At 44.8% G+C, this 23863-nt stretch overlaps 1 long non-coding RNA gene across 1 annotated transcript in view; it reads right to left on the reverse strand.

Moving 5' to 3' along the window:
- Positions 1–23863, reverse strand: part of LOC116583525 — an 89014-nt gene that overhangs the window by 40197 nt on the left and 24954 nt on the right. The window contains exon 3 of the long non-coding RNA XR_004282765.1: positions 16504–16612. This is a non-coding gene — a long non-coding RNA (uncharacterized LOC116583525). The remainder of the gene's footprint in view (positions 1–16503; positions 16613–23863) is intronic.

Below are 23863 nucleotides of genomic sequence, written 5' to 3' on the forward strand. Positions count from 1 at the left end.
AAGTGCTTCTGCAAAAGAATGTGAGAAGCAGAAAAGGTCAGAATTGTGAGCTGTCCATTACGGCTTACGGCTCCAAGAGGACAAGAAATAGGAAAATGACGGAATTAATGAACAGGAGACAGAACAACGGGGAAATGAGGGACAAGCAATGCTCGGCAGTGTCCTTAGATATACTTTTCCATGCCATCCATGCGGAGGGGTGCCAAGACTAAGGGATGATCAGAACACGGAAAAAGAGCCCAGGTAAATGCATGGAAACATTGTTTCCCTTGGGACAATAATAGTAAAACCCTGCTGAATGTTATTGGCAAAGGGTTAGTTGTTGGTTAAAGGAGTCCGCATTGGGAATCATTTCTGTTCACAGGAGCACTCTCTTTGCTAGGAACACAAAGCAAAGAACTTTACTTTTTAATATATTGGGTACTGTTTATCGGCAGGTGTCCAAGAGGTAGACCTGAAAATATCAGATCCTATATTTGGATTTCCCTAGCTATGGGGGAAAAAAAAAAAAAAGAAAACAAATATGGGCTTGGCACCTATTTGAGGATGTAAGTGAAATCTTGAGTGGAAAATAAAGCTCACGTCTCCATGACAAATGCAAATCCATCCTAAAATCCAAAGTGGTTAATAAGTGCTGAAGTGTTATGGATAAGGGAGGGATGGAAGGAAGCAGGCGAGGGAGGGAAGGAAAGAAAGCATGGGTTTTAAAACTCTCCAGACCAAGTACCCCAGCACTGATCCCTGGACCCCCACCTACTTTGCAGCAATCAGTGTGCTGTTCCCCCTCTCCGGGCCCCAAATCCCTCTCTGTGGTGGCAGTATCTAAGAGGGGTAAAGGTTTATTTTTTTTTTAAGATTTTATTTATTTATTTGACAATCAGAGATCACAAGTAGGCAGAGAGGCAGGCAGAGAGAGAGGAAGGGAAGCAGGTTCCCTGCTGAGCAGAGAGCCCAATGTGGGACTCCATCCCAGGATGCTGAGATCCTGACCTGAGCGGAAGGCAGAGACTTTAACCCACTGAGCCACCCAGGTACCCCATGGGGTAAAGGTTTAAACCTAGAATATAGCACGCACTCGGGAAATACAAGTTTGTCCCTTCTTCCCTCAGAATGGCTTCAGGGCAGCAACACTGAATTCTTTTTAGCAGGTCTTAAACTTCATTTTGCGGAGGCAGAGCAGTCAGCAGCAAAAAAACAGAAATGAACTAATGAGTAAAAATGAGGTAACAGTAAAGTTATCCCAAGAAATGGGTAATTGTTCTTGGTCACTACAAAAGCGTAATAAATATTCAGTTCTGTCCTCTCACACTGAGCAGAGCAACGCCTGCAGACTCACTGAGAGCTTACTCAGGGGGCCTTTGCAAGGCCACTGACCACTGAAGCCTTCGTTCCTCACCTTGGCTCTGTGGCCACTGACCCACAGGTCATCTCTCCTTTTGGTGTAGAAATGGAATCAGGAAGAGCAGCAGCATCCTAACCAACACGGTCATGGTATAACGCCAGGTTTAGTCTCAGAACACTTACTAGATCATCTGACTTTAGCTTAGGGCAGGAGTTCCCGATATTTAAAAATATGAGAGCTGGATGCCTGGGTGTCTCAGTTGGTTAAGCAACTGCCTTCGGCTCAGGTCATGATCCCAGCGTTGTGGGACTCGGAGCCTGCATCTCCCTCTGCCTCTGCTGCCACCCTGCCTGCCTGTGCTCGCTCTCTCTCTTTCTCTCTCTCTCTCTGGCAAATAAATAAATAAAAATTTTTTAAAAATTAAAATAAAAAAATGACAGCGGTCTCTTTTACCATGTCAAGAATGTCACAGGACTCCCCATGTAACCCAAGACGTCCTTTTCGTACCTGTCAATTAAGAAAGCCTATCATCTCAGAACACCTGGGTGGCTCAGTGGGTTAAGCCTGAGGGTCCTGATCTCAGGGTCCTGGGATTGAGCCCCGCATCGGGCTCTCTGCTCAGCCGGGAGTCTGCTTCCCCCTCTCTCTCTGTCTGCTGCTCTGCCTACTTGTGATCTCTGTCTGTCAAATAAATAAAAATCTAAAAAAAGAAAAGAAAAGAAAGAAAACCCATCATCTCAAAAACCTACTCTTAAGTGTGAATTATCTTTCACCCCATGGCATCTACATATATTGAAATATAGTCACAATGTTTGTGTGTAAAATATTATTGATCCCACAACATCTGCGGACACAGTGAGAATACAGCTTTCTGGATACCTTGCAACAGAGTTACACGTAACCTCTCCCCTCCTGGAGGGGCAAAGCCCACATGTGAGGAACCCTTGCCTGGAGCACTGAGCGTCTTGCTTCTTTTACATGAATCTCCATCAAGGGGATGGAGGGTGGCTCAGTGGGATAAGCGTCTGTCTTCAACTCAGGTCACGATCCTGGTGTCCTGGGATGCAGCCCTGCCTCCATGGCCCTGCACAGAGCTCAACGGCAAGTCAGCTGCTCTTGCTCCTTCTGCCCCTCCGCCCTGCTTGTGTGCTCACTCTTGTTCTCTCTCTCAAATAAATAAAATCTTTAAAAATAAAATAAAATAAATCTCCATCAAAAAAGCTGAAGAAGAATAATGATTTCATCAATTTTGAAGCCAACTTTTAGAAATAGAAATGTGGAGAGAATATTCAAATATTGAGAGTAAATTGATCCCTAACGTTATAATGAATTAATGCATATATTGCTTATAAACAAACAAAATTTATTTCCCCCATTTTAGAGGCTGGCAAGTCTAAAGTCAGGCACCAGTATGGCCATGGCCTGATGGGAAGCTCTGTTTCTAGTTTATAGCTGGCGTCTTCACTGTATCCTAACTTAGGCTAAAGGAAGGAATCTCTCCCACCAGCCTCTTTTTTTCTTCTTCTTTTTTTCTGTCTTTTTTAAGGAAGAGAGCAAACATCCTATTATCTCTCCTCTGAAGCACTAGAAAACAAGAGTGAAGAAAAAAACAACAACACCACAGTTTTCATATGGAATTATTGGTACAGTGACATAACTATGTCTGAGCCTCTTGAGAAATTAATGCTGATTAATTCTTATTCATTGTATCTGTTAAAAATGGAGCAGTGTATTTTTAGATGAAATTTAAATTTGCCATAATAGGCAAATAAACTAGCTGGGTTTAAAGCCTTTAAAATCTGGTTACTAAAACAGAAGGGAAAAACTCCAGACACTCATACAATTGTTTGGCGTAGGCTAAAAGTCTCAGCGAAAAACCAAAGCAACTAGCTAACTGAAGATTCCTTTTTCCTGTCTGAGTATCTTAAACAAATGACAAAACATAATAATGGTAAGCCCCAACAATACCTCCAGTCCTCCCATATGAATGCCATTTTTATGAGACCACCCCCAGCAACAGGTCCACGGTTTCAACGCAAATCATGTGTTCCCCCAAGTCACTGGTTAATGTGGAGGCGTCTGGTCCTGTTGGAACAGGCTTGAGCATCTGCCTTCCACGTTTGGTTATGGTCTGTGTCAATAAACACGGCAGCAGAGAAGGCCCAGCAAAATTATTCACCAGGGACCTGTTTACATTTCTACTGTCAATTCTAATAGGTTTTTTATTGAATTAAATTCTTCTGCCCTCATTAGAATCATGATTGCCTGTCACTGAGTATGACATGTTTGAATTCCCACAAGGATGTTAGACTCTCCATCTTGTATATTGCCCAGGAGGGATCAAGGACAAGGCGCAGTTGAAAATTTTACATGTCAATCCTTGAAATGATGGTGTAAGTACTGCTCAGCAAGTAAGTAATTGTGTTTCACAACAAACAATCGCGCAAACTCCTGGTGTTCTTTTGTCTGGAGGGATGAGCAGCTCTGCAGGTCCTGACACACATGGTCAGGCTGACCCGCCACCTCCCAACCTCGGCTTCTAGATGAATCACCTTGTGGCTTCTCGGGTCTCGTTGAAAAACATGACAATCATAACAACAAACTAGAGGACCTACAGGCCAGCAAAGCTTACAGACATGGACAGCCACATCACCTGGGGTGGGGTGAGGGGTAAGGCTTTGGGCTAAGAACACAATAGAAGGTTCAGAGACACTTGGATGCTGCGGTGAACAGATGACTCTCTCTGCTAGATAAGGGGAGAGAGACCTCCAAAAGGTGGCCATGTTTATTGAACATTTATTCTCCCAAGTTCTTTTTATACTTTCTTTTTTAAGAATTCCAACTCCGTGAGGAAAAAAATGATTACACCCGTTTTAACAAAGAGGTCCCTGGAACTCAGAGAGCCATTATCCCACTGTCATACAGTAAGCAGCCGAGAGGAAGGGAGACCACATTTGTCTGACTCTCATATTAAGCTCCCCCTCCTACAGTGGCTTGGGACAGAGGCCTGGAATGTGACAGAAGCTGTCAAAGGGGGCTTTAGGGACTCAGAAAGGGTCCTAGCTAAGAGGATCAATGGACCCACAAGCCAGATTCCACAGAGATCTACGAGCACAGATACACTCCCATCTGGACCATCCTGAAAAGACGTTCATGGTTTGGAGTTTGCTCTTTCTTCAGTAACTAAGAGGAAAGAAATAGAGGAACTCTGGTAGCCAAGAATTATGGTGGGAGAAAAGTAAACCATCTTCCATTCCTTGATCCTTAATTTTTAACCAAGTATATGGATGTCATTCCATGAGACTGTCTTTCTGGGGGACTTAACCAGCGTCAAATTAGACTGCTTCATCCTCTAAGCCTTAAAATGTTCACATTTTATAGCTTGATCTTGTCTTTCAACATGCCAATTTGCCTGTCTCTTAGTGATGTTCCTTTCCCTTGAGAATCCAGATCTCCAGGAGCGGAGTCCAGGCATCTCTATTCTTAATAAGCTCCACAGGAAGTCCTAGATGCCCCCCTGCCACAGTGAGAGTCCCAAGATATAAAGCAAGCTAACATTTTGCAGTTAGATATCAATCAGTCATGGTGTCTTCATGGTGGAAAAAATAAGGAGGGACAGCTTTTGGACAGGAGGCTATGAGACATAGGCTGGCTCTCAAGAAACCCAGATTTTCATCCATGTTTAAATTCTTCTTCAAGAGATTTGAAATCAACTGCATTGGAATATCCAAAAAAAAATTCTTTCTATTAAAAGCAACCATAAACTAGAATGAGCAGAATATAAGGATAGAGTTTGTTTGAGCCTTTGATGGCTTGCTTATTTGCCCTCACAAACTCAGAACGTGGAACCTAGGTAAGGAAGCAGTGTTGCCTGCTCACTACTGACGGCCTCTTGAAAAACCTGATTTCCAGCCACGTCTCTTTACTGACATGAAGCAGGGAAACAACTTCTCTCTTCTCAGACGATTGCTCCTTTCCTTCCTCTACCTCCCTCTTCCCTTCCACGAACGCTCCTTTGTTATTCTTTGTTCTGTCCTCCGGGTTCATTCTCTGCATCTCAACTTTCTTGGACAACCTCTCTGTACTTGGCCTCTAGACATCTCCTTCTGTTTTGATTTTTCTCTCCTCTCAGACTTCAGGATGCCTTCTGTTCTAACATCACTCCTTTCCCTGCCACTCCCAGGCTCATGGTTTGGTACCAAGCTGTTTCCTGTTCACTGGCAGCTAGCCTCAAATTCCATTCTGCCACAGGATTTAACTCTAAGTCAGGCAGTAAATGGGCTCTTTACAAATCTAGCTTAATTTAAAGAACTCTCTCCGTGAGCTGCATTTCTGGGGACATTTTTCAAGGGTGTTAGCAGCAAGGCTGTATGCACTTGCTTGTACAACAGCAGACTGGTTTCTGTTTCTGTCACTCTGAGAGACCCACGTTAGGTCTCAAATTAACCAGCCAGTGTAAACTGCAGAAACCAAGAGAGGGATTTCACAGACTCGTTTTTTTCTTCTAATTTGTATAATTTTAGCAACTAGGACAGGAGGGGCACAGGCACAAGTGTCTGCGTGGCAGAAGGAATAGGAGAATATTGAGTTGATCAGCTTGGAGTGCAGGATGGATGTTGCAGAACAGAGAAGACTGAAAGTCATTAATTATTACTCCATCATTCAACCTGGATGACTGAGGGAATGGCTAAGTCCTTGTCCTTCTTTGTGGCATACGGTGACAATTCACGTCCTATACCTTTCTTATCGTGTCTGCTTGGGACCATTGACGTTTGGTTCATAAGGTCATTTTTTAAAGGGCTCATTTTGATAGACAAACTGTCCATGGGTCTCTGAACAACTTTGGAAAATCTATACTAAACAGTGTTTGAGTGCCATGCTACGTGAGTCCGGGGACGTAACAATACTCACGCGTCCAGACAAGACGCCCACCTGACTCACTTTGTTTAGAGAGATTCCAGTTTCCCTTGTGACTGAGACCTTTCACCACCCCCAGGAAACAAGGAACCAAGGCAGAGTGTGTAAAATTCCATTCCTGTCCCTCCTCAGATGTTAAAGAGGAGTGACACAGCCAACTCAGACAACTCAGGCCAACTCGCAAGCGGCAGAGGAACAGAGTGAGAAAGAAGAGGGCGTAGTGAGATGAGATTAAGGGGGAAAAAAGAAGGAAAAAACTACATGAATAACAGCAGGACTGTTGTACAGAACAGCCTCTCAGTATGACCGTGCGATGGTCGAGCTCCAGAAAGACAGACAGACAGAGTGAGAGGACAGGAGAAGGGAGGGGAGGGGCGGGAGGGGCCGGAGGGGAGAAGGGAAAGGAAGGGAAGAAAAAAGTCATTAATGGAAAAGAAGTATCTCCCCTGGCATTATGGGTACAGCCTAGTCTTTCCCTGCCCAACAGTATTCACTCACTATAGGTAACTATTTATCATTAAATTAAATTAAAAATTTACTTCTTGAACTGCACCAGCCCCATCTCTGCAGCAGCCACACTGGGTCGGTGCCTGCCCCACGGGCCGGGACAGACACAGAACGTGCCTGTTGCCTAGTGGCTATGGTCACAGCGAGTCCCACCGCACTGCCCTGCTCTGGTAGATTCCGGTCTGATGGTGAGCTCTGCTGAGTCGCTCAGTGGGTCACCATCTCCAGCCAAAAGAAAAGCTTAAAAAGCTGTGAGGGAGGGAAAAGACACCGAGGGGAGCAGCCTGGCAGTGGGTCTCCCGCATGAGCCCCGAGAACTTGCTGCAGGAACAGCCTGGGAGGAGGCAGAGATGGGAACATCTCCTTCCCAAATGGACTGCTCCTCTCTCTCTCTCTGCCTGAGGGTTCAACTGGGAGCAGTGAGTTAAGGACCGATTCCTGATATAAATTAAGTGGGAAGGGAGGGCTATCCCTGCACTCAAGGCCTCGGAAGCCAGTAGCGCCAACCTGATTAAATAATTGAACTGTCTCACCTTGCCCCGTCAAGCTAGATTCCAGGGAGGGTAATTAATCTTCATACTGCCTGTTATTCCCTGCCCCGTGCATGCTTCTGCTGCTGTTCAAAGTCAAGTTTCCCAACCTGCCATTTTCTTCCAAGAGAAAAAAAAAAGAGGAGGAAGCCAAATAGAAGGACTTCCTTATAAAAGGGCATTAATAGGAAGTTATTTTCAAATCTAGTCTTTGTGCCTCCCCCTCTCCTCCCCCCAAAAAAATGGTGGAATTAACACTGTAACTCTATGCAACTTGATATGCAAATTTCAGAGAATAAAAATATTGGGGGTTTATAGGGGATCTTGAAGGCTGAAAGTCAGAACTTGTCTTTGAGAAACTGTCAGCCATTGTAATCTCACGAGCCCAAAAATGACACAAAGACTGAGACAAGGTGCCCCACCTTGCTTTACTCCCCCAAAAAGATCAGAGAGAGAATCATTGCCCAAAAGCAAAACCAAGGTGAGGTGAGGGTGCTATCATCACACCTATGGGTTTTGGGTTTTTTTTTTTTAATATTTTATTTATTTGAGAGAGAGAGAAAGAGAGAGCACAAGCAGGGGGAAGTAGAGGGAGAAGCAGACTCCCCACTGAGCAGGGAGCCCAATGTGGGACTTGATCCCAGAACCCTGGGATCATGAGCTGAGGCAAAGGCAGATGTTAACCGACTGAGCCACCCAGAAGGCCCTCATCATGACTGTGTTTAAATTCATTCACTCCCTCAACAAATTTATTGAGTGCCTTCTACACCACACACTGTTCTAAGATGTTGGGCTACATCCATGAACAGACAAAATCCCAGCATCGGTGAAACTTACGTTCCTAAAGCCAATGACTGGGTTTGTTTTAAAGCAGTATGAGTCTGTTTTAAAGGTGCAAAATTTTAGCATCTGTTTATTTTGTATCACTCTCCATAGAATGATGGTTTGATTCCTATGAAAGTGTGTTTGTATGGGTCCATAAAGTAACTGTAATGCCCAGGACTTTCCCAGAATCGTGCACATTGTGAGGCTGATGCATACCAGGAAGAAGCGGGGGAGTTTCGTCCACCAGCGCCTCCCAAAATGACCAACACTCCCAAGGTACGGCCAGCTGCCAGTCTGTCTCCTCCTGGAGGGAAGTAGATAGGAGAGTAGCTCCTTGGCAGCAAGACAAGAACAGTGAGATGAGAAGGGAGAGCCAAACAAAAAGTGGAAAAAAGAAAAATAATCTCACTGCATTATCCACCACCCCTAAGTGTGCATTAATGGACCGATAAAGTGTACCCTGGAGAGTCTTAATACTACAATATTAAACTCTGTGCACTAAGAAAAGCAAAGATGGCACATTATAACAAAGAGAGTTTGGGTTCTGTGTTGTTGGTTTTCTGGTTCTTGCTAATGTTCTGGTTTTTAGTTTTGCTCACTTGGATGTATTTTCCTTTAAAGGGCTGCTCGCCGCAGAGAGCATTTTCAAACACAGTGCAATGCTGCCCCCTAGTGATGGAATTATGTAAAAGCACCTGCAGAAATCCAGCTTCTGTCCAAGGGAAACTTCCCTACAGTTCAGCTTAGATTTCATTTTGCTCTCTTTTCATCCTCGAAAGTGCAAATATTTCACCCTTAAAGATTCTCTGCACAGAGATATTTTCTGACTCGGCCTCGTTCACACCACTAATCAACATAGCATTTTATTCCAAAATATGAACTGTGTGCTGATTATAAAATAAGCAGCGGTGGTGAGTGGATTTCTCCCCCTTTTGCTTATAAATTAAGCAATCTCCCCAGAGAAAGCTCAGAAATCAGGCCTATTGCATATAACCTTTAGAATCCTGATTGGAATTCTTACTGGAAAGACATTCACTGAGAACTCGGGCTCCAGGAAATCAATGCCTGGGTCTGACAGACATTCAACTCCCAGACAAATGTGTTTGATTTCACATCATCCCTCAATCTTTGTACCAGGAATAAACCCGAGACCAGAAACTCTGAAAATAATGCAGGTGGTATACTCACTATCAGAAGCCCCTTCCCGAATGCACGAAAACGCAACTGCTACCTTAGAGAAAATTACATCATGTGAAAACACATAAGGAGGGATTGAGTGAGAGCTCATCACGCCATGATTAGCTAAGGCCAAGTGCATGATCGCATTTTCTTCAAGCTTTGAGCCCACCGCCTGCATCATGATAACCTGGGAGTTTGTTAAAAATGCAAATTTGGGGGCCCAACCCAGGTCCATTAAATCCGAAACTGCGAATATAGGACCCAGAAGTCTGCATTTTACCAAGTGCCTTGGGTATTTCCGTGCATGCTAAATTTTGTGAAACATTGAGTAAACTTTAATTAAATTTTCAATTTTCATTTAGAAGATCTTCCTATTATCAGGAATTCTCAAACATTATGAGGCTACACGCTGCACCTGGGTGCCTCAGTAGGTTAAGCCTCTGCCTTCGGCTCTGGTCATGATTCCAGGGTTCTGGGATCGAGCCCCGCATCAGGCTCTCTGCTCATCAGGGAGCCTGCTTTCTCCTCTCTCTCTTTCTGCCAGCCTCTCTGCCTACTTGTGATCTCTGTCTGTCAAATGAATAAATAAAATCTTAAAAAAAAATTATGAGGCTACAAAATCACAAAAAAAAAAAAAGAATAACTTACATTCACCAATGAACACATTGCCTTGACTTTTCTACAAAATTAAAAGATATCATTAGCAGTTCAAGGCACCCTTCCACCAGTAAACAATGGTAAATGGCCAGCCAAAATCACAAATACCACTTGGTCATTGCTGGTGATAATTTCTAATTGTACTTCTTACCCGAAAGCCATTCCTTGAAAAAGCTCCATCAGTCAGTAGTATGGCATGATTCATTAAGCAGAAACATTCACTAACTCAGAAGATTTGACAGGCTTGAGAGTACCCCCAGAGCTCTCTGTGCTCACAGAGAAGGACCTGACAAAACAGAGCAAAAAAGAAAACAAAGCAAAACAAATAACCTAAGGCACTAGCCCTTCCTTATTTTTTTCCTCCCTTCTGAACAGCACAGCTGATCCTGGTCTTGCCTCCTGCTCCCCCCCAACATCCCCTCCCCTTCCCCAAGCCATTGTTCTCTGCCTCTCTCTGTCATCATTTGGTGGCTGCTTGTCATCAGGTCCCGTCCTGGCCATGGTGAGAATGGAGTATGCTCTGGTCTTGCCAAGCCCGGGCCAAGGTGCCAGCCCAGTCAGGCTGCCTCCACGCAGGCGGAAGCCATTGAACAGGTGCCAGTCCCAACAGGTTGTATTTCATTGTTTCCCTTGATTGCTCGACTGAACCACGGGAGGAAACAGCAAGGGATGGAAAAGGGCTATGTTTTTGCCTAAAGGAACCAGCATGAAGCTTAAAGAGGGTCTACCAGCTCTGAGGACCGTCCACTCTGCTATGCCTCAGTCACCCGCAGACAGAGCCAAAGAGGCAGATCTCTGTTCCCTAGCCCATGTGTGGGGAAGGCAGCAATGCAGCTTCATGGGGCTGGGCTCTCCAGAGAAAGCAGGCATGGAAAGAGGGCAGACTGATGCGGAAATCCAGAAATGCCCCAAAGATCAAGCTTATAACCAAGAGCAACGCTCCCAGGGGATGCTCTAGAATCACGAATGACATTAGGAGAAGAGCCTTTTAATTTAGTCTGAAGAGGGATACTTGGGACCGAGATCAACCATTACAGAGCATCCTTTAACTTAATATAGAATTTCAATACATCTGGGAAAGTGGGCTCTAAGTCACTCGGGGCCCACTGACAGCAAAGAGAATCCCGGGACAAGAATTTACCACAGAGGTTGGCGCTGGATGTTTATGTCTGGCTGCAAAGAGAAAGCAAATTGCAAATTTAATGATAAAGCAGTTTAGAAGAGAGGGCTTTTTAAATGAATTACAATAAATATATATGAATGTAAGAGTTCTCCCACAGGTAGGATTTGAATTTTCCTAAATCAGCTAATATCTTTGTCAATTCCCCTCCATTTGTATCGGGCCCATGCCACATCTGAAAATCCATACCACTTTATAGCTCTCCTTAATTGCTCATGTGGGTAACTTGCATTTAAAACTAGTTCTCTTTGCCACTTGACCTTTAAAAGGAGATTAGAAAGTAAATTTTTCATCCTACAAAACGACTATACTTTCATACATGTGAAATAAATCACAGAGTACAGTTGAACAGGAATTCAATTAACGGTCTGCCATTTTCAAGCCTGTATGGGACTGAAAACAATTGTTTTAAGAAAAGAGGAGGGGGAGAGGGTTCCAAAAACGTATTGGTTATTGCGTGTTTGTAAGAACTGATTTTCTAGGTTGCTTTGGCTCTTTGTTCCTGTGAGAGACAGACTAATGTCCAAAACATCCACATCCTTATCCCTGGAATCTGTGAATATGTTACCTCGTACAGTAAAAGGAGACTTTGCAGATATGATTAAATCAAGGACCTTGAGATAGGAAGATTATCCAAGATTATCTAGTGGGTTCACTATAATCACAGGGCTCCATCTAAGATTAAGGAGGCAGGGGAGTCATTCGGAGGCCATGTCATGGTGGGAGCAGAAGTAAGAGTGAAGAGCTTGCTGGCTTTGGAGACGGATGGGGCTTCCATCCAAGAAACTTGGGAGGCGTCCAGCAGCGGGAAAGACAGAGAAGCAGATCCTCTTCTGGAGCCTCCGGGAAATGCAGCCCTGTGGACACCTTAGTTTTAACTCTTTGAGATCCATTTTGGACTTAAGAACTCCAAAACGGCAAGATAATACATTTGTGGGTTTTTCAAGCCACTGGGATTATGTCGGTTTTTACAGTGGCAATAAGAAACCCGTCACCAAGTTCCTTTCTGGGAGGAATTATGATGACCATGTTCCATGTCTCAAAGATTGAAAATGTAAGAGTGGGCAAACACTCAAAGTTGATGATTTTCCTGGGCATAATTAAAATCTGACATGTACTTTATAGCTATCTATGGATGTCAATCACCCGCAAAAACAAACAAAATAGGACATCTTCTTTGTTTATAGAAGAAATTACCAAGGAGTCATCACGGAGTACCCTGCCTGGAATGACGAAAACGCTCTTGTAAACTGATGTGGCAGCCATTTTCATTGTTTTGTCATTTCCTCTGATCTTCCGGATTTAGCAAATAGTGGGAAATGACACAGAAAAGGGTTTTCAGTGAGGAAGGAGCCCCCACTGAAATGGAATTCCTGATCTGCATATCGACCAGATAAATGAGATCTCATTTTGTTGCTGAAATGGAAGAGACACTGGCATCCCCATCCCTGAGAACCACCGCTGGCGGTAAGCATGAGGGGAAGCCAGCACCAAGCAAATTCCTCCCTGCACAGAGGGAAGACCGAGACAAGGGACCTAGGGGACGGCCTTCATGTGGGAAACACTGTCTTTGACTGGACTCACTGATATCCACTCTTTCCAGGCCACCTCAGGAAGACTAGGACCGGTTGTCATAGCCCAGCGTGAAGGGGCAGCAGTACTCTCTCCTGTACAGTCGGGGTCCCGGGCCCCCTCCACTGACGCACCAGCACTTACTCTGATATGTGAAAGCGGGAAGAACTCTGAATGGTTTTTAAAGAATACCGCGGTCTTCTCCAAAGCTTCCTGAAATCCTAAACTCCCCGGAAGCGTTCCTTTCGGGAAAGTTTCACTTTACTGAAGAGTTTTGGGTTTGTTTTCCTATTCAAGTTTGTTTCCTCGTTGTTTAGATTAATGATATCTTGAGAGCTGGCCAGGAGGAAGAAGGGTGTTTGGAAGGAAGAGAAGGTGGAAAATGAAGAGGCAGCAAGGGACTCACTCCCGCAGTCAGACAAACAAATCATCCGTCTTCTGGGCTCAGGTTGGGAAGGAGGGGAGGCCCAGCATCGCCGGCAGCGGCCCAGAGCAGGCCTGGTGCAGCCGACACTCGGGCTCTGAATGAGACAGACAGAACTCTCCTTTCTCCCTGAGCAGTAAGTACAGAAGAGGAGGCTGTGTCCAACGTATTAGAAATAATAGACAGAAATTGCTTACAATCATCCCTAATGGGTTGCCAGTTTTCTAACAATGGGCTCAGCAATTAGTTTGTCAGTTTTTAACCAAATGTAAAAATAATAATCATCCCCTGAGTGAGCCTTTGATCTGCCCTACCACCTCTCTCCTGAGGCTCCTGAGGCCTCCGGCACTTTCCCTTGGTCTTCTGGCATTTGCCACACCCACTCTTGACCACGGCATTCATCCACCTCTTACAAGGTCACTCAGGAAAATCCCATGGAAAATCCTGGCCATTCACCCTTTCCTATCCTGGGCCCCCCTAAACCTCAAAAAATAAAATTTTAAAAAAAAAAAAAAGTTTAAAAAGTTTTTGAAAAATTTTTTAAATTTTTTTTTTCGTAAAATCCCTACGTTGGCTAAAATCTGGGCTAAATCAGAGATTGGCTTTTTTAAATATTTGACCTCTGACCTTCTTGTATTAAATGACTATCATGATGAAGGAGCCATGGCTGCCAGGCTAGGTGTGCCTGGAAGTCACAAGGAGGAAGCAGTCAGAAGACACAGGTAGTGCCCAAATACCCACCTCAAGCAAATGGCCTGGTGGTTAGGGTCCTGAAGGAGCAGCGAGGGCCTCTGTGAAAGGACTGGATGGTTCTATCCCTGAAATTTCCAGAAAGCACCTTCAATGCCTCTGTGTTGTTTTTTCCCTCTCCTGAGAGAAAATCATGCCAACCCCTACTACCCTCTCTCCTCGGAGCACTTGAGAGAAAATACTCCCTCAATTCAAAGCCCAGGAGCCATGTTATTAATATTTCCTCCACAGTGGCTGCATTCTTTCCAAGTTTTGAGGTATCTTACTGGAGCCCTCTCTACCTCCACACGAGGTAGGGCAGGAGCGTTCTGGCCAAGGACCCAAAGTGAACCAGTGAATTCCAGGGCAGTCCTCACCTTCTGAAGCTTGTATAGAACTTATTCCCTTAGAAAGAAAAGAACAAAGCCGGTTGGTTGACAGGTAAGACAATCCCCCGTTGCCTTCACACAGCCCTTCCCTAATGCTCCTGTCCTCACACAGGTGTCCCCTGGATACGATAAACTACTAAGGGCTCATTTTACCCCGTGCTGGGAGCTCTGATGAGCACCACACAGACATTCGGGAACCTTCTCCTATCCCCTCTGTAAAAACCACCAGCACAATTATTCTGTCACGTCCCTTCATGGCTCATAATACAGTCTTAATTATGAGCTTCTTCACTTATTTTTCTCTCTCTCCTGGAAGTTCCTAGACGGCAAAGGCTAGGACTGTTTCTTTCTGGCACCTAGCACAGGGATCAGCACTTAAGAATCCGTAACTACTGAATTAATCAATTACAATCCTTAGAACAACAGTGAAAACCAGGTGTGAGGATCCCTATCTCCCAGGCAAGAAGTCTGAGTCTCAGAGTGCCGTAGTGACTTTCCCAAGGTCACAGAGCTAATTAACTGTGGAGGCCGCGACGACACACGCGCAGCCTTCTTTGACCACAACTCTGGTCCCTGGACCATCTTCCACAAACAGTACGTCCCTCCTCCTTCCGTCCGCCAACCGCATTCACCTTCCCACTTTATTCATAGAAGCTCAAGGTCCACTCCTCCTTGAAGTGTTGCCCATTATTTCTCCACAATCACTGATCTTTCCAGTGGACTCTCGTATTTACTTACATAATAGCTCGTGTGTGGGCTATGTATCTACCTGAATCACGTAATGGTTAGAAAAGAAAGAAAACCGGAGGATGGGAGGTCAGGAAGACAAAATGGAGGGAAGTGGATTTCCGGAACAGGAGGAGGCATTTGGCGTGGGCAGGGTAGCCTTGAGAGAGATAAAGAGCCCTGAGGAGGGAGAGGAGCCCAGAGGCAGAGACCGCATCCTGTCTTTCAGGAGGAGGGAGGCGGCGCACGCAGAGACTCTCATTCACCCTGGGGTTGGGGGTGGGGGGTTGGTTCTGCTCAGTTCTGCTGCCTTCCGGCATGGAGTTGCCATGGGTGGACCCACAGAGGTGCAACCCCAGATACTGGGCAGGGGGATGGGGAGACATTCCTGGCTCAAGAGGAGATTCTTCCCAAAACTACACCAAACCATAACACCTAAGTTTCCCGACACTTTTCCAATTGGGAGCATCCCCATTCCTAAGGACTTCAAATCTCTGAAGAGCCGGGGCAGGGATGGGCAAAGGCAGCAGACATGGAGTCAAGAGGGCAGAAAAGGCTGTCCATTCTCAGCGCCCCTGTCAGGCTTAGGGCAGGGTTCTCCTCTATCCCTGCTAGGCTGTGTGCTTTCCTGTGACCCCTGCTGACTGCCCAACCATCCGCATTTTAGCAGAGGACCTCTAATATGTTCAGATGCAGACAAAATGAGTTCTTCACCCTCCCTGGCTCCTGCATCTCAAGATAGCACAATAATTGCTTTTTCGGATCTCTTTACTCCACCCCATCTGAGGTGCGGAGCGACCTCAAGAGCAAGCAGAGAAAAGTAGGACGTAAGATGCAAAGTGGAAATCCACTCTCTGGTTATTCCACACTGTCGTTACAGTGTAGCAAGATTCCAAAGGCATCTGCACACACGACTGAGTCCAATCACGACATAACGGAACCCAGAATCACCTATGGGTTGAATGCTCCCGCTGCAGCCTTAATGGAGGTGGCCTCATCTTTTGGCCCACATTATGCAGGACAAAAGAGGAAGATAGAAAGAATCACCTATTTATCAGTTCTTTATTCTATTACAGGTGGGAACAGAAAACTGACACCCACAAGGACCCTTTTCAGCAAGGGATTATATATCACACCACCGAAATACATAAAAGACAAATTATCCCTGAGATCATCGTGCCTCTATTGACCTGTTCAAGGTTTAAAGGAAGCTGCAATTAGAAGCCATGGTCACAGATCTGCCAGCAGCTTAGAGCGCCAGCATTTACTTTAATCCTGCAGAAATGAACCGGCATGAATTTTGTGGGCATGTACTTTGTCTCAGTTTGAATTCTGTGAGTCTGATTCAGATTTGTGGGAGTTTAGTAATTTGCCTTTGTTAACAAGATCTTTCTCAGCTTCTGCAGTGTTTACAATATGAGATCTAATTTGGGCTTAAAATGCTCACGAAAATTAACTGCATTACTTTTAAAAATGCAATTGGGGAGAGATGGAGAGGGAAACGATGTCACGTGCCACAAACTTACCACGTTTGCACATTTGCCGGAGCCTTCTCCCAGCTGCTGGTGGCCGACACTCACAGACGCCGCTGCTCCTGCCCTTTGGTCTGACCCGACTCTCAGAGATGGAGACCAACTGAGAAATGAAAAATCTGTTTACTGCTTTTCATAATAAGAGAAATTGGAAATCTATTCGGGATGGGAGCATCGAGGTTTTACCTGTTTTAACATTTAGAAAGCATCAAAGACCCCCGATGCAAGGCTTCTGGAGCCCAGTGGAAATGGCTAAGATGTGCATGATTATCATACTTTTTCTCTAATAGTAGCTTTCACTTCCCCAGTGCTTTCCATGTGCTGGGCACTATTGTGCCCACTTTACTTACATCCCCCCTACCAACCTGATAAGGAGGTTATAGCACAAGCAGAAAAGCAACCTTCCCAAGCCACATCGGCACCTCATCAGCAGATCCAGGGAAAGGTGGTTAAGCCTTTGTACTCCTATGCCCATTTGATCAGTGGCTACGGACCACCCTGGGATGAAGGTGGGGAGGCTCTCTTCAGCTGAGGCAATCTCCAGGGCGAGGTAGAAACCGAGAGCTCTCTATCAGCAGCACTTAGAAGTTTGGGGGAAAGTCCTTCAGTCCTAAACTGGCATATGGGCAACACTTTGCAGCATCCCCCGTGAAGGATAATCCTAAATTCCTGGAGAAAGCCTCACTTAATCCCAACCCTGCAAAAACCAAAGAAAGGCAGAAGAGGTAATGGCAGGAAGAGCGAATCAGGTTTCAAGTCCACGCAGCCTAAGAAGGATCTGGAGAATAGGAATGCCTCCCTCCAGCCAGGGCTGCCCTGGGACTTCTAGCTAATTCCAGGTCTGGCCTCTCCTAAATCCCCTCCACCCTCCAGCCATTCTGACCTTCTCCGTCCCTCTGAGGGCCAGGGTCTCCCTCACCACACTCTGTGTTGCACCCTCCATCTGATCACACTCTGCCATCCTCTTCCCTCACGGATTCCAGCTCTCCTTCAGGTCCTGGCTCACACCCAGACCCCGCCCCCGGGGGGGGACGTCCTCCTGCAGTCCGGCCCCCTCAGCTCCCCTTGCTTTTCCCTGCTGGGTAATTCTTCTCTTCATTTCTATACACCCTCTTCCCGCTAACCTGTCTCCCCAGGGCTTGCCACGGAATTGGGAACCCTTAGGCACTCAATAAATGAAATGAGGGTGCAAATGAACGAATAAATGAGTCAAGGTGTAAATGAATGACTCTAGCATTTCCAGCCAGGCCACAGTGGGCCCCCATCCCTGAGATAGCTCTAGAAGTGATCCCACTGCCAGAGACAACCCCCCCAAACCTAGGTTCGGCGCACAATGGCCAGTAGCACCTTACTCCTGCCATAGCCCTGAAGATGTTGCCTTGTAACTGCCTGTTCATGCATCTTTCTTTGTCCCCATGACATAGTAACATTCCTAAATGCAGAGCCATTTTTGTCTTACTCGTTGTTTTATCCCCAGCACCTAGCACAGGCTGGACATACACTAGGTGCTCAAAAAATATATATTTCTTGAGTGAACCAAAAAAGGAGAAGTGCATTTATTTAAGAATTCAGTGAAATATTTTCCAATTTACATTGGCATTAAAGTGAAATATGGTGGTGTTTAACTAGCTTCCAATAAATCAAAAAACAAAAGAGCAGGGACTTAGGGGGCTTCTATGAAGAATAGGGAAGTGCTCTGCACGTCCTGCTGCAGTGACAGAAGGCCCCTCCCTTCCATGGGAAGCATATGGAGCTGAATAACACATCTGGTGTATTTTGGCAATGATGGTAACCATAGCCACACTATACCAAACACTCACTCAGAGAGCCCAGCAAGATGCTAAGCTCATATGGAGACAGCATCATCTCAACCAAGGCCCACAGAAGCACTGTGGTGCAGGAATTATTATCTCCATTTTTCAGATGGGGAAGTCAAGGCTCAGAGAGATTCATTCAGTCCCCTGCCCCAGGTTACCAGACTGGTCAGAGATCAAGCAAGAAGAGAAAAACAGCCATGCCTGGCTACCAAGCCGGGGCTCATCTTAAACACGCGGGGAAGATCCCTCTACCACAAGACACGGTGTCTCCAAATAAGTGAATTAAGTAGGATACTACATAGGGGCACAAAAATAATACTGGACTTGGTATTCTTTTAAACTTTTTAACTATCTGAGCGCCACCCCAATTTCCACCATATCGTACTCAGGAGAAGGGCCGGGCAGAGCTTCTGACTCTATCTCAAGGGTTGGACAAAGCAACCATTTGGAAATCTGGACTGCGGTCTGGGCACCAACTCCCTCCCAAATGATTTTTCTTCCTGTGTCTTTTCAGCCAAGTCCCACAGGCAAAGTGCTTTACTTTTTCTACATGTACCCAAGGCAACCTATTCACACTGAAAGTGTGCATTTAAAATGCCTATCTGACCAAGCTGCGAGGCAGAAGAGAGAAAAGAGGAGGGCTTGGCCTTGCCCCCTGTGCAGCACTGCTCGGAACGCTAACCTGGGTCACAGCTGCATTTTCATTTGGCCATGCCACACCTCGTGGGGAAAGGCAGGTTGGTGTAGAAGACAAAAATTAATGGATTAAAACATTTTTCTTATTTTTTATTTATACATTTCCATGGTTACAGAGCCATCAACCAACAAATGTGTCCTTCTCTCCTGCACATAAATACTTCTCAAGGTGGAAAATGATAATAACACACTTATCCACCTCGATAAGTAACATATCTAAGGAGCTTCCAATAAAATCCATACTTTTGTTCCATTTTTATTCTTCTTCAAAGACTTGTCCAAGAATTAAAGCTTTGAGTAAAGGAAAAATAAGTCTAGAAAAGCTTTTTGTGTAATGAAAACATCAGTTAAAAATCTAGAAGGATCTCAATTAGCCTTTTTCCTGAACCAAAGAAAATCCTAAGAATATTTTCCTCATCCTAAATTTTCCAGTGCCTTTTTTCTAAATCATCCTTAACCATACCTACTGATTCGGTCAATTCTGTAAACCTGGTCAGCCCTGAAAGCCCCTGGCCAGACACTAATAGCCCTTATAACTCATTCTGGAATCCCTCTTCCCTGACCCTCCCTGGCAGGCACTGAATGCCGCTGTCACTCTACCTTTTTGGGTTCCCCTCTGGAAACCAGGCTTCTCATCTCCCCAGAACTCCTGAAAGCCATAGAATAGCAAGAAACTTGCCCTGGGCTTCCCAAGCCCTGAGCATTCATGCACAGGGAGGACAAAGAGCTCTTCTCCTGCTGAACTGACCTCAGCATCTTTGAAACAGGGAGGGGCCCGTTTATTTAGGACTGGCTTTAATGATCTGTGCAACTCTCCTTCTTCCTCCCTGTACTACATTCTTTTAGCACAAGGATCTTGTACAAGAGTCTGTGTCGAGCCAACTTCTTTGACCACCCTTCCCAGGTGCTGTCCCGGACTGTGCCTAACCACTGACAACTCTGACGAGAACTCCTACTCCTTTCAAATAACAGTCCTGCCAGTCCGCTCCTACAACATAATTGTTTTTTGTACTTATGCTATCTCTTTTCTTCTGTCCTTTCTAAATTGAGAAAAGAGGAGAGGAAAGAAGGGGAGGGAGGGGAGGGAGGGAGGGGAGAGGAGAGGTGGGGAATGGAGGGGAAGGGAAAAGGGAAGAGAAGGAAAGGGAAGAACTAAGCATGTGATCCAGAGCCCAGCCCCCAAGATGGAAAAAACTTCATCCTCGAAGCTTCCTGAAGGCAGGTAGACCAGCACACCCCCAACATGCACTTCAGCTCAGCGGTTTGGGGCGCGATGTTTAGACGTTTTTCGGCTGGCTCACCTGGGCTGCTCTGCAGATGAGATGGGGTAAGGACAGTGGACTTCATATTCAGTTGGAGGACGCTCCTTCGGGAAGGTTCCCCTGTAGGTAGAGGCAGCTCAGGCACTGGCGCTGCAGCTGCCACCAGCTACCAGAAACCCTGTTTCCTAATCTCATTGTCACCTCTGGAACCTAAGAATAAAGTATTCAAACCAGGCCCCCAGGCCCCCAGTGCCAGAGAATGAGATTCAACAGATCGGGAGAAGACCTGAGCATTGTAGCTTCTAAAAATTCAACAAGTGCTTCATGTCACAACAGGACCTTCACGTCCCATCACACCTTCCACATACTCCAAGTCAACACTGGAGATGAGAAAACACAGGGAAATAACAAAACAGGAGTTACTCTCTTTGTATTAATTTCCTCTTCCTGCTGTAACAAGTCACAACGAATTTAGTAGCTTGAAGTGACACAACTTTATTATCTTATTGTTCCGGAGGTCAAAAGCTCAAAACGGCTGGAAGAGAGAATCTGATCTTTGTCTTCTTCACCTTCTAGAGGCTGCCTGTGTGCCCTTCCTGGTGGCCCCCAGACAACAACCACGTCACTCCAACCTCAGCTTCGCGGATTCTGATGCTTCTGCTTTTCTCCCTTACTTAAAACGACCCTTGTGTTTACACTGGGCCTGCTGGGATAGTCCAAGAGAATCTCCTCCATCTGATAATCCTTCATTTAATCACGTCTGCTGAGTCTCTTTGCTATGTAAAGTCATATATCCACTGGTTCTGGGGATTAGACACAGACATGCTGGGGAGAAAGATGGTGGTATTATTCTGTTTATCACACTTTTCTTCTGGGACTCTCTCTCTCGTTACCAAAGGTTCAAAAACATCCTTGGCCTTAGCAGTCTATGTTCGTTCTGCTTGCTACTCACTTCCATGCCTGCATTTCCTGGTTAATGAGTCTCTCCTATTTCATCACTCCTTGTCTTTAGAGAGATGTAGTTTTACATAGGACGCAATGCTTATTCCAAAACGAGACAAGGGTACTGCATTCGGCGTGCACAAAAGACAAATAATTTTAGAGTAGAAGTTTACAAACTTCGTGCAAAATAAGTTTAGGAAACTCAACAGCCAGCCAAATATTGTCAATCAGCATTCCTGGCACGTTGCTCATTAAATGTTATGCAAGTCAAGCACATCTTTATCGTTGTTGAAATAGCATATCTGCACATTTTGTGTGATTTGAAATATTTGTAATAGAACTTCTACTAAATATATAAGCATGGCATTGGTCCACACATTCCAATTCTTCTTCAATGGTGAAGGAAAGCATCATACCGAGCAGTATAGCTCTGGGGAGATTTGCCCATGATAATAGAGTATTTTGGAGGGTAAGAAGGGAGAAGGGGGGAAGGCAATAATAAAACTGAGGGAGACAGGGTATGGGGATCTATTTGCTAAGGGAAAAGCAGCTGGAAATACACTGTGGTTGTTAGAGAAAATAAGAAAGTTTCCTGGAAATTAAATTCAGTGAAGATGAAATTGAAAGCAAGAGGAAATGAAAATTCTCTTTGATTTAAAGAAGGCACATTTAAAAGAGAGTAAAGTAAGGATAAACATTTTCAGATACCTCTATGTATTTCTTGTTTGTGAATGGCTAGTTCTTCCTTATTTGTTTTTCTATTATAGTGTTCATCTTTTTTATTGATTTGTAAGCACTCTTTGTGTATTAGGACTGTCAGCCTTTTTTTTTTCTTTCAGAAATACATATTGCAAGAAGATTTCCATCTGTCAATTTGGTTGTGATAGGAATTTTTTCTGTGCTGAAGTTTTAAATTTGTAATCAGTCAAATTTGTCAATTTTTTTCCTTCATGCTTTGTGAATTTATTACTAAGCTCAGAAAGGGCTCTGTACACCAATATTATTAAAATATCACCCACTAATAAAAAATAAAATGAGATTAAATTTTTACCTATCAGATTCATTCATTTCCTCAGTAAATATTTGTCAGATGTCCATTATGTGACAAGCATTGTGCTAAGAGCTGGGCATCCAGAAATAAAGAAAACAGTAAAAAAAAGTTTCTTTCCTTGTGACATTTACATTCTATTGGGTCCAGATAAACAATAAACAGGATAAAAAGCTAACTACATAATATACTAGAGAAGTGCTATGAAATAAAATAAAGCTGGAAGAGGGGATTAGAGACGCTGGAGGGTAGGACAGGGAGTATTGTAAATAGGATGCTCAGTGAAGGTCTGCTGGTGGTCCAGGGAGAGCTTTGAGCCAGCTGAAGTCCTCAAGCAGGAGCTATAGGATGTCTTCCAGGAACAGCAAGGAAGCCAATATGACCAGAGGGAGAAGAAACCAGCATAAGAGAGGAAATGGGTGGGAAGAGGGCAATGTCACCTAGACTTTACGAGCCACTATAAGAATTCAGAATTCTAAATTATCTTACAAATGATCAGAATCACTCTGGCTTCCACGATGAGACTAGACTTCTCTGAAAGCAGAACACACATTAGCGGATGATTCCAATAATCCAGGTGAGAGAGGATAGTGACTTGGGCTATGTGGTCACAAGGGATTAGATGAGATTGATGTCTGAAAAATGAATCAAGATGGCATCAAGTTTTCAACCTGTGCAACTAGAAGGATGTAGTAGCCATTACCAGTGAAGAGGAGGCTGCAAGTTAAGCAAATCTGGGGATATGGAGAGATTGAGGGGTTTAGATTCAAGATACCTACTAAGAATCTAAATGGAGATGTCAAATAGCTGGGTCTATAAGGGAAGTTCCAAAGATCTCTTCCATCTGAAGATGGATACCCAGAAGCCATCAGCACATGGGCGGAACTTAAGGCCACGTGACTGAGACCATCAGGACACCGGCAAAGATTAAGGATATTGCCAATACCAAATACCAACAGGTGCCCAAGAAAATGCGCATTCTCATATGCTCTGAATCAGAGCAAACCTTGTGCACAACATGTATCAAGATTTAAATGTGTATACCTCTGACTCAGCAATTCAATTTCTAGGAATTCATTTTAAAGGAGGAACCAAACAGGAGTGTCTGGGTGGGCAAGTCAGTTAAGTATTTGACTCTGGTTTCAGCTCAGGGCATGACCTCAGGGTCGTGAGATGGAGCCCCACACAGAGCCCTGCCTCAGGCTCCGCACTCAATAGGGAGTCTGCCTAAGACTCTCTCTCCCTCTCCCTCTCTCCCCATTCTCATTAAATGCTTTGCAAGACACTAGCTTGTCCCCATGCCCTCAAATAAATAAATAAATCCCTTAAAAAAAAAAAGGAAGGAACCAAACAGGTGAATAAAAATAAGGATGCTCATGTTATTAATTACTATTAAAGAAGCTAGAAACAACCTAAATAGCCTGCAAGAAGGAGTTAGCATTTACCGCACCCACACAATTAGTACTCCGCGGTCATTTCTCTCTGGGCAGCTCCTCACCAGGCTGTATACCTGCAGTATACAGTATAAAGATGCATATTCACATGTACCCATAGTTTGCTAAATGCTTTAGGAATAGAGTACAAGAGAG

This window comes from Mustela erminea, chromosome 2 (assembly GCF_009829155.1).
Source record: "Mustela erminea isolate mMusErm1 chromosome 2, mMusErm1.Pri, whole genome shotgun sequence".
NCBI lineage: Eukaryota > Metazoa > Chordata > Mammalia > Carnivora > Mustelidae > Mustela > Mustela erminea.